The following is a 10,032-nucleotide window of genomic DNA, read 5'->3' as shown; positions in this document are numbered from 1 at the left end:
ACCTTTGTCAGTGTTTTTATTATAAACACATTTGTCACACTCATTAATTTTAAATCCATTTGACATCATTGTCTTGTCAAATTTCTCATGCCATTACTTTGGCGCATGTTTTAAACCATATAATACACTTTCTTTTCTTTTCCTAGAACAGAAAATCCTTCTGATTGTTCCATGTAAATTTCTTCATCTAACTCACCATTTAAGAAAACGATTTTCACATCCATTTGATAAATTTCTAGATTGTATAAAGATGCAATGGCAATTAGCATTCTAATGGACGTTATTCTAGTAACCGGTGAGTATGTGTTAAAGTAATCGAGACTTTCTTTTTGTCTAAAACCTTTGACCACAAGTCTTGCCTTATATTTGTCAATTGATCAATCCGCTTTCATTTTTCTTTTGAAAATCCACTTGTACCCAAGAGGTTTACAACCTGGTGGCAAATCCACCAATTCCCAAGTGTGATTTTGCAAGATGGATTCAACCTCGCTGTTTACAGCTTCTTCCCATAAAGTAGCCTTAGGACTGGACATAGTTTCTTTAAAAGTTAAAGGCTCATTTTTCTAACAAAAATGTTAGGAAATATGAACCAAAAGATTTTGAAGTTCTAGTACATTTACTACGCCTAGGTTCCTCTTCTTCATTTTGATCTATCTCTTGTTCTTGTTCTTGATCATGTTCCTGATCCTGACTAGTAATAACATCATGAGATCTTTTGTTAATACGAATCTCTTATCCAGTTTTATTTGGAAACGCATGTTCAAAGAAAGATGCATTCTGATATTCAATAATAGTATTTACATGCATTTTGGAATGTTCTGATTTATGAATCAAAAACTAATATGCATTATGAGAGGGGAGATTTGCACCTGTTAGTACGGCCGAGCTACTGTAACACGGGTCGTAGCAAACCGCACAGTGCCGAGCTGTTTTCTCTCTTGACGCGGCCCTTCGGCCTGTTTTGCACGACCGAAGAGGTTGGCCGACCAGGCACGATCTAAGGTCTGACCGAGCTATGACCAGACGTTTGGCAGGGCACACGGTGACGTGTGTCAACCGATCTAAGGGTAGCCCAGGCTAGACTGATTACGAGGCGAGGACCGGCATGCCTCTAATCGGTTGGCCGAGGTGGACGGACTTCGTATAACCGAGAATGAAGGTAGGACGGGGGGAGGCCGGTATGCCTCACGGCCGATCAACCAGGATGGACCGACCAAGAGTAGCTCGGCCATGAGAATCAGACTTTCGCTTCTTCCCCGAGGGATAAGTCAGCGAGATACAGCTCGGTTGTGCTGCTTGTGGTGGCAACTCTCCACAAGGGCTAGGCCGGTCGTGGTACTCCGGTTAAGTGAGCCACCTAGGCCAATGGCGTGAGGGAAGGGACATCTGCTCCAAGCACGCGTCAATACCGTTGGACATTTCTGCGTGTACTGGTTAGAGGACTAGACCTTTACACGCGTGAGGTGGTGAGAGGCGAGCACTGCCACCTGTCCAGGGAAGGACAGCAGAGGTAGTGCGCGCACAATCTTGAGGCTGCATGGACAACCTAGAAATAGGGGAGGAAGATGAACGTTAGAGGTAAGTAACTTGCGTTATCTGAAACACCCTCTCTCTCTCGAATAGCCTGCTTCTTCCTCAAGTGGTCTGACTTGATCATCGGAGGGTTTGTCTGGCACACCACTGCCGGACAGCTCACCGTTCTCTGTGTTGCCAGGTTAGACGTCGTCACGTGAAGCTTGAAGTCTAAGAAGTACAGAAAGTAGAGGATATTTCACTCCCGTACAATTGGCGCCGTCTGTGGGAAGATCTTTGATACTCAAACCTTGTTTTTCAAGCTTCTTCGACCATCCCTATGGCCAACAACGATGAAACTCCACTGTCCGTCGTCGATGGCGTCACACCAGAGTCTGTCCGACAGAGAGAAGGCCCCCCGAATGTTCCAGCCATGGCGGACCTAGAAACTTCTTCGCGAGGTGCGCGAGACAAACGCGGAATAAGTACTGATTGCTAGAAGAATCCAGAAGGCCGTCGGCCGCGGGGGGAGTCCCGTGCGCAGCGCCTGGAGCACAAACTCAAAGACCAAGGTGCCCTCATTCGTGAGATGGCGACGGAGATGGAGATGCTGAGACGTCAAATTAAGGGGAAAGGTGTTGCTGGAGAGGGCAACCTCAATGAGCGCAACCCATCCCCCCATTCTAGCAGTCGCCGCCAGGAGAGGACCTACTCTCTTTCCATCACCAAGAACTATGGGGTTCGAGATTCCGACCGAAGGGAGGGTAGATCCCTCACTCGAGACAGCACATACCGTCCCTCACGCCCGTATCCGACGTCACGATACTCTTTCTCCACCCGTTCCAAAGACCTGAGGGATGTATTGGAGGAGAGGGCGCGTCGTCGAGAGGCTCAAAGAGCGTCGGCGTGGCAGAGATTGAGCGCCCCAGTTCACTGTAGCGAAGAAGTGGCAATGCTAGCACCCAAAGTGATGGCCCATGCGCCAATGGACAAAGAGCTGGCGAGACTTACAGCCATGCCGTTGTCTTCAGAGATTGAGAGTACACCACTCCCTGCCGGATTCCACCAGCCTAAGTTCACCTTGTACGACGGCAAAACGGATCCGTACATGTACGTGAGTCATTACCGGCAAGTAATGGCTGGCCACCGACGCAATGACGCCTTGATGTGCCTCATATTCCCAGCAAGCTTGGGAGAACTAGGCCTGAAGTGGTTCGAAAGGCTTCTAGAAGGGAGTATAGAGGGGTGGCAGCAACTAGCGGAAGCCTTCGTCACTAGATTCAAAACCAACACTCGAACGCCGAAGGAGGTCGATCATCTTCTGGGCGTCAAGATGGAGTTAGGGGGATCATTGAAGGCATACAACACGAGGTACTGGAAAACTTACAACGAAATCCTCGACTGCCCTACCAATCTGGCGATCACTCAATACAAGCAAGGTCTCCCAATCAGACATAGGCTGCGGGATTCACTCACAATGCACCAACCCACAACCATGGAGTCCTTGATGCAACGGATCAATGAGCACATTCGTGTGGAGGATGATGCCGTCTCTGCGACCGAGAAGGTTAATCCGGTCGCAGCAGACAGAAGGATAGCAGGGAAAGTTCACTCGGTCGGGCAGGAGGATAACCGCCCAAGCGACCAGCCAAAAGATCAACGACGTGGCCCAAACCGCGATGACAGAAACTAGGGTCGCAGAAACGACCGAGCTGATGCTTCCCGTGATGCAGCGGAGGAAGCTAAGAGAAAATTGAAGGCGCAGACTGGAATCACCATGGTCTTTAAAATCCCTATCTACCGCATCTTGAGTGAGATCAGAGGTGAGCCTTTTGTTTGCTGGCCGGCCAAGTTGGGGAATGCACAGAAAGGCTTCAACTCAAGGTATCGCTGCACTTTCCATGAGGAGCGAGGACACTGAACGGAGGACTGCTTGCCGCTCAAACAACATTTAGAAGAGCTAGTGGCCGCGGGACATCTTGACCAATACATAGATGGGGGTATGAAAGCTGCGCCATTGGGGCAAACCGAGCCAAACAGCCTAGCCGCCCTAGAGGTAGCACCCCAAGGCGTAATCAACATCATCCATGGCATCATTGAACCAGCAAGGGTCTGCGAGCTCAGAGGGATGATTAAGAAAGCCGAGCACATGAGGGAAGTGCTCTCCGTTCAGCCCGCTGTGAAGAAACGGAAGACCGAGGAGAAGGACATTCTTATCTTTTCGAGCAGGGACTTGAAGCGGATCCAGATGCCCCACAATAACGCCCTAGTGGTAACTCTTCGCGTCAAAGACTTTGACATCAAGAGGATCTTGATCGACCAGGGGAGTTCGGTCGAAATTATGTACTATGACGCGTTCAAACAAATGAAGTTGGAGGACAAGGACTTGGCCCCTGCGACGTCCCCTTTGGTTAGCTTCAACTCTCAGCCAGAATGGCCGGTAAGGAAGATCATACTGCCGGTCAAAGCGGGTTCAGTCACAAAGCAAGTAGAGTTCTGGGTGCTCAAAGTCCCATCCACCTACAACTTAATTTTAGGCAGGGGATGGTTGCACGCCATGCAAGCAGTAGCGTCGACTTACCATCAGGTCTTGCGCTTCCCGGCGCCAAACGGACAAATAGAGGAAGTCTGGGGAGACCAGGTGATGGCGAAACAATGCTTCGTTGCGGTAAATAGCAGCCGAGCAGCTAAAGGATTTGTCCAAATGATTGAGGGACCCGAGGGAAAGGAGGTCCTTGAAGACATAGGAAGAAAGGCCGAGAAAAAATCGGTCGAGGATTTGGTGGAAGTGCACATCGACGAGAATGACCCAACTAAGTTCTTCCTCTTGGGATCATCTTTGTCTAGCGTTGAGCGGTTGGATTATGTCAACTTCTTGGTTTCTAACATGGAGGCTTTTGCGTGGACGCCTTGCGATATGCCTGGCATCGACCCTAACTTCATTTGCCATCAGTTGAATGTCTTTCCTAATGCACGGCCGGTCATCCAAAGGACACGCTGCTCAACTCTACACCATGCCGAGGTAGTGGCAGAGGAGGTCAAAAATTTGTTAGAAGCAGGAGCGATAGAAGAAGTACAACACCCTCGATGGATATCCAACACGGTGGTGGTCCCGAAAAAGAATGGTAAGTGGCGAGTCTGCGTTGACTATAAGACGGTCAACCGTGCTTGCCCAAAGGATAGCTTCCCCCTCCCTCGAATTGACCAGCTGGTGGACTTGACCGCTGGCCATTAGAGGTTTAGCTTCCTGGATGCATATCGCGGCTACCACCAGATAGCCATGTATGAACCGGATCGAGAGATCACGTCGTTCACTACTCCTAGAGGCCTGTATTGTTATAAAGTCATGCCATTCGGACTGAAGAACGCTGGGGCAACTTTTCAGAGGATGGTGACAAAGATGTTCGCTCCTCTTTTGGGCCGAACAATGGAGCCTTACATCGACGATATGGTGGTAAAGAGTAAGGAGAAGTCGCAACACCTCACCGACCTAGCAGAAACGTTTGCCATACTTAAGCACCACAAACTTCGTTTGAATGCCTCCAAGTGCGCCTTCGGAGTCGGCACCGGGAAGTTTCTGGGGTTTTTGGTCACGAACCGAGGGATCGAAGCCGACCCATCACAGATCAAGGCTATACAAGAACTGGAGCGCCCAAACTCCACGAAGGACGTACAACATCTTGCCGGGATGGCAGCCGCGCTAAACAGATTTATCAGCCGGTCTTCAGATTGTTTCAGGCCCTTCTTTAAAACTTTGAAGGCCAAGTTCTTCTGGGATGACGAATGTGACCGTGCACTGGCAGACTTAAAAATATACCTTTCCTCAGCCCCTATCTTAGTCACTCCCCGGCCGGGCGAAGAGTTGTATCTCTACTTGGCAGTCTCTCAACATGCTATGAGCGCCGTCCTAGTCCGCGCTGAAGGCATCCAGCACTTGCCCATCTTCTATGTAAGCAAGACTTTGCTCCTGGCCGAGACGAGATATCTTCCGCTGGAAAAATTAGCGCTAGCCCTAATGATGGCATCAAGAAAGCTAGCGCACTATTTTCATGCCCATACAATAATTGTGTTGACCGAGTTTCCACTTAAGATTCTTTTTGAAAAGGCAGACTTCACCGGAAGAATTTTGAAATGGGCTGTGGAATTGGGGCAGTACGATATCAAGTTCCGCTCACGCACCGCGATCAAGGCTCAAGCTCTTGCAGACTTTGTGACGGAATTTGCCCCTGGAACGTATCCAGTTTGCCCGGCTGATTTGGCTGGTGCGGATTTAGCACAGCCCATGGTTTTGGCAATAGAGATGAGTGTTGGCTCACAAGTGGGAGAAGGGCGAAGAGCGACCGAACTAGAGGAGCGAGGCGATTTCGTGGAAGACGGACTGAACCAAGGCAGGCAAAGAGACCAGAATGAACCGATCAAAGACTTGGGATTGAGAAGTTCCCAGAACCCCTCTGATTGCTGGAAGCTGTTTATTGGCGAGATATGGAAGCTCTTCGTCGATGGGGCATCCAACAGGCATGGGGCCAGGCTGTGTATTGTACTGACTTCACCGGACAGGCTGATCATCGAGCAAGCAATTATGCTCGGCTTCCCAGCATCCAACAACGAGGCGGAGTATGAAGCCCTCCTTGCCGGATTAAGAAACGCATTGAGAATGAAAGCATCAGCCCTTATGGTATTCAGCGATTCCAAGCTGGTGGTCAATCAAATCTCAGGGGAGTATGAGGCCCGGGATGAGCGAATGACGAAGTATCAGGCGCTGGTGCGCGCCGAAATCAAGAAGTTCAACGCCATAAGAGTGGAACAGATCAACCGTGAAGAAAACAACACGGCTGACGAATTGGCCAGACTTACTTCTACTCAGACAGCTTTTCCTAACCCCTTGATAATAGAATTCTTACCTCGGCCAAGTATTGAGGAACCAGAAGCAACCGAGGTACTCTGCGCCGACTTGGGTCCTTCTTGGATGGATCCCATCATCACCTTCCTAAAAGATAGAGTTCTACCGCAAGAAAAGAAGGCGGCCAACAAGATCCGGGCCAAGTCAGAGCAGTTTTGGCTCTCCTCGTCCGAAGCCTTGTATAAGAAGTCTTTTATCGGGCCGTATCTGAAGTGTGTCCACCCAGCCAAGGTGGAAGCTTTTCTCTGTGAGATCCATGAAGGCATCTGCGGCAGCCATACTGAGGGCAGATCTTTGGTTTACCGAGCAATTTCCCAAGGTTATTGGTGGCCGTGCATGCAGGTAGACGCGCAAAAATACGTTCGTAGGTGTGAAAAATGTCAGAAGTTCGCTCACCAGATCCACCAGCCAGCTAGAGAATTGCTCCCCCTTACAAGTCCTTGGTCGTTCGCGTTGTTAGACCACTCCCAGCAGCACCGGGCAATCGCAAATTCTTCATCGCTGCCACTGACTACTTCACCAAGTGGGTTGAGGCCGAGCCACTGGTGACCATAAAGGAAAAAGATGTGAAGAAGTTTGTCTGGCAAAATGTTATCACTCGCTTCGGTATACCCAAGGCCCTCATCTCGGATAATGGCACTCAATTCGATGGGAAACTTTTTCGCGGATTTTGCAAAGAGCTGAAGATCGAATTCTACAATTCAATGCCGGCTTATCCTCAGTCGAATGGTCAAGCGGAGGCCTCAAACAAGACCATCCTAGACGGGCTAAAGAAGCAGCTTGAGAAGGCCAAGGGGAAGTGGGCTGAAGAACTCCCTAACGTACTTTGGGCGTACTGCACCACGCCAAGATGGTCGACCGGAGAGACTCCGTTTGCCTTGGCCTATGGCATGGAAGCCGTTATCCCGTTGGAAATTGGCATGCCAACCATCCGGTTTGAAAGCTTCCAGCCAGATTTGAACAATGAGGCCGTGGCATTGGAGCTAGACCTTGCCGAGGAAAGGAGAAAACGAGCACTAATCCACATAGTGGCCTATCAGCAAGAACTCTCCAAGAAATACAACAAGGCTGCGCACCCCAGATTGTTCAAGATCGGGGACTGGGTCTTAAGAAAAGTGTTGGGCAACACGGTGGTCCTTGCGAAGGAAAGCTCGGTGCAAATTGGGAAGGACCATACAAGGTGACTGGTCTCGCTGGCAAATGGGCATACCATCTGGAAGATTTAGATGGCAAAGCTGTCCCCAGACCGTGGAATGCAACCAACCTTAAGATCTTTTACTTTTAAGATGTAATTGCTTTTATTGCTTAGCTTTCTAGACCTTTAGCCTTTTGGCATTTGATGTAAGGATAGCACTGCATTTTGTAATGAAAAAAGCCCTCTTGTTGTTTTGTATCACATCTTTCTGTACAATGACACCGCAAGGATACAAGGCCACTGTGGATGCCAGGGGCAAAGGGACCGACCTGAATGGGACCGGACTGATTTTCTCTCGCCGGTATAGAAGCGGACCGCACCAACAGTTGGTGTATTATTGTCCAGCGAAATGATTGGTGTATAGACCAATTCACGTAAGGGCCGAGTTGGTTTTTTGCTCGCCCAATTGGGATGTTGGCGTCATGACCAACTTAAATGAAATATTGGTGTTTTGCCCAATGTTAAGGCCAAGCTGATTTTGCTCGGCCAAAATGAAATATTGGTGTTTTGCCCAATGTTAAGGCCGAGCTGATTCTACTCGACCAAAACGAAATGTCGGTGTTGTCCAACCAATAATAGCCGAGCTGGCTTTGCTCGGCCAAGCGCTATGTTGGTGCCTTGTCCAACTTACAAGAGGCTGAATTGACTTCGCTCGGAGAAAGGAAATGTTGACGTTCTATCTAACTCCATGTCGGAATATTGGTGTTTTGTCCAATGTAAAGGCCGAGTTGGTTTGGCTCGGCCGAGGTGAAATAACTGTGATTTGTCCAACTTCCTTTAGGGCTGAGCTGATTTTTGCCCGCTTAAATACAAGACTTGAAGTGTTGTCAAAGCCAGAACGGCAGTGGTAATTTTTGCTCGGCCAAATGAAAATTTTTGGGTTCGTTCACGAACATTTAAGTTGAAGAAATTCTGATTTTAGCTTGGCATATTGCGCGGCTAGCCGACCTATCAGTTGTGGCACATTAAAGTTTGAATCAAGAAATTTTGCACGTTGCAGCCGAACAAAAAGAGAAGATCAGCGGGCAAAAAGTTCAAATTTCATTGATCGAGGAAATTGCATTACAATTGTGGGGCCCTAGCCCGGTTACATTAAACAAAGAAAGAAAAGAAACGAAAACAAAGCAGGAAATAGAAGGTGGCATTTCAATCCAATTCCAGGTCAACCATCTGCTCGGCGACCTCCACAGTCTGCTCGGCAACCTCCGCAGTGTGCTCGGGCAAGCCTTCATCCGCCTCATCATCAACGCCCTCCACCGCGACAACCTCCCGATCGGCTACTTGATCTTCGGCATCCTGAGATGCTTCAGGAGAAGTTTGCTCGGTTTGTTGCGCGGCGGCGGCTTCTTCCACGACTTCCTTTTTGGCCTCCTCTATGAGCCTCTTTTGCGCGGCGCTCGCATAGGCCTGCATATAGTGCGGTATGAAGGCCGTAGGTGGATTTAGGAACATGTCAGCATCTTGACCAAGGCCAACTTTCTCCATGGCAGCTTTCCAACCGCACTAGAAAAAGATGTCCTTGGTCGCCTGCACTTGCCGTTCATACGTTTTTTCGCCTTGAGCATAACCCCTGTCTTCGGCGTCACTAACCGCCTTATCTTTCTCCTCCTTATGGGCATCGCGCAGTTTTCTCAGCTCGGCGAGATACCGGGCTTTCGTCGACTTCACGGCCCGCTGTTTGTCCGCTTCAGCTCGATCAACCTTCTGGCTCAGGTTAGCTCGCTCGGCCATAACTACCTCCTGCGCAGCCTTCAGCATCGCTATCTTGGCCGTTTGGGCCTTGTTCTCAGCTATGGCCTCGCGCAAGCTCTGCCGTACGGCGATCATGCGCTCATGGGCGAGATAGTTCTTTTGCGCGGCCTGCAAACAAATGAAAGATTGTGAGTATTCAGAAAACTAAGCAAAAACCGACCAATAACTTGAAGAAAGGAGTGGAGAACTTACCAACACGATCGACTTAGCTGTCGAGCGAAGCACCTTCAGGTCAGACAGCTCGTCGTGCTTCTTTATATCGGTAGGAAGGATTAGCCCCTTGGTCATGTTGAAACCGAGGGAATAATCCTTGTCCGCATACACAGAGTCGGCCGCAGAGACTGTCCGGCCCTTGTACTTGATCTCGGGCGCCCAGACCGGAGGGGAGGTTGGGCTCTTGGAAGGCCCGGTTGGTTGTTGCTCGGTTTGGTCCCCCAGCTCAGTGGAGGCATGTTCAGTGGAGTCCTCATCAACGAGGTGCTGCTCTATCTGGTCTTTCCTCGGTCGCTTCTTCGACCGGCCAGCTGGTTGTTCACTGGCAAGAGCCAGCACAGCCCCTTTCTTTTGTCCGGTTGGAGTGGAAGATGTTCCCCCAGTTACTTTCGGTGGATGGGACTCGCTTTCCTCACCGGTGATCAGGGACTTGATTGCCTGGATCTTCGCCATTTCTTGC

The sequence above is a fragment of the Camellia sinensis genome, chromosome 15 (assembly GCF_055761805.1).
Source record: "Camellia sinensis isolate YWXY chromosome 15, ASM5576180v1, whole genome shotgun sequence".
In the NCBI taxonomy this organism is placed as follows: domain Eukaryota; kingdom Viridiplantae; phylum Streptophyta; class Magnoliopsida; order Ericales; family Theaceae; genus Camellia; species Camellia sinensis.
This window is presented reverse-complemented; position numbering follows the sequence as displayed.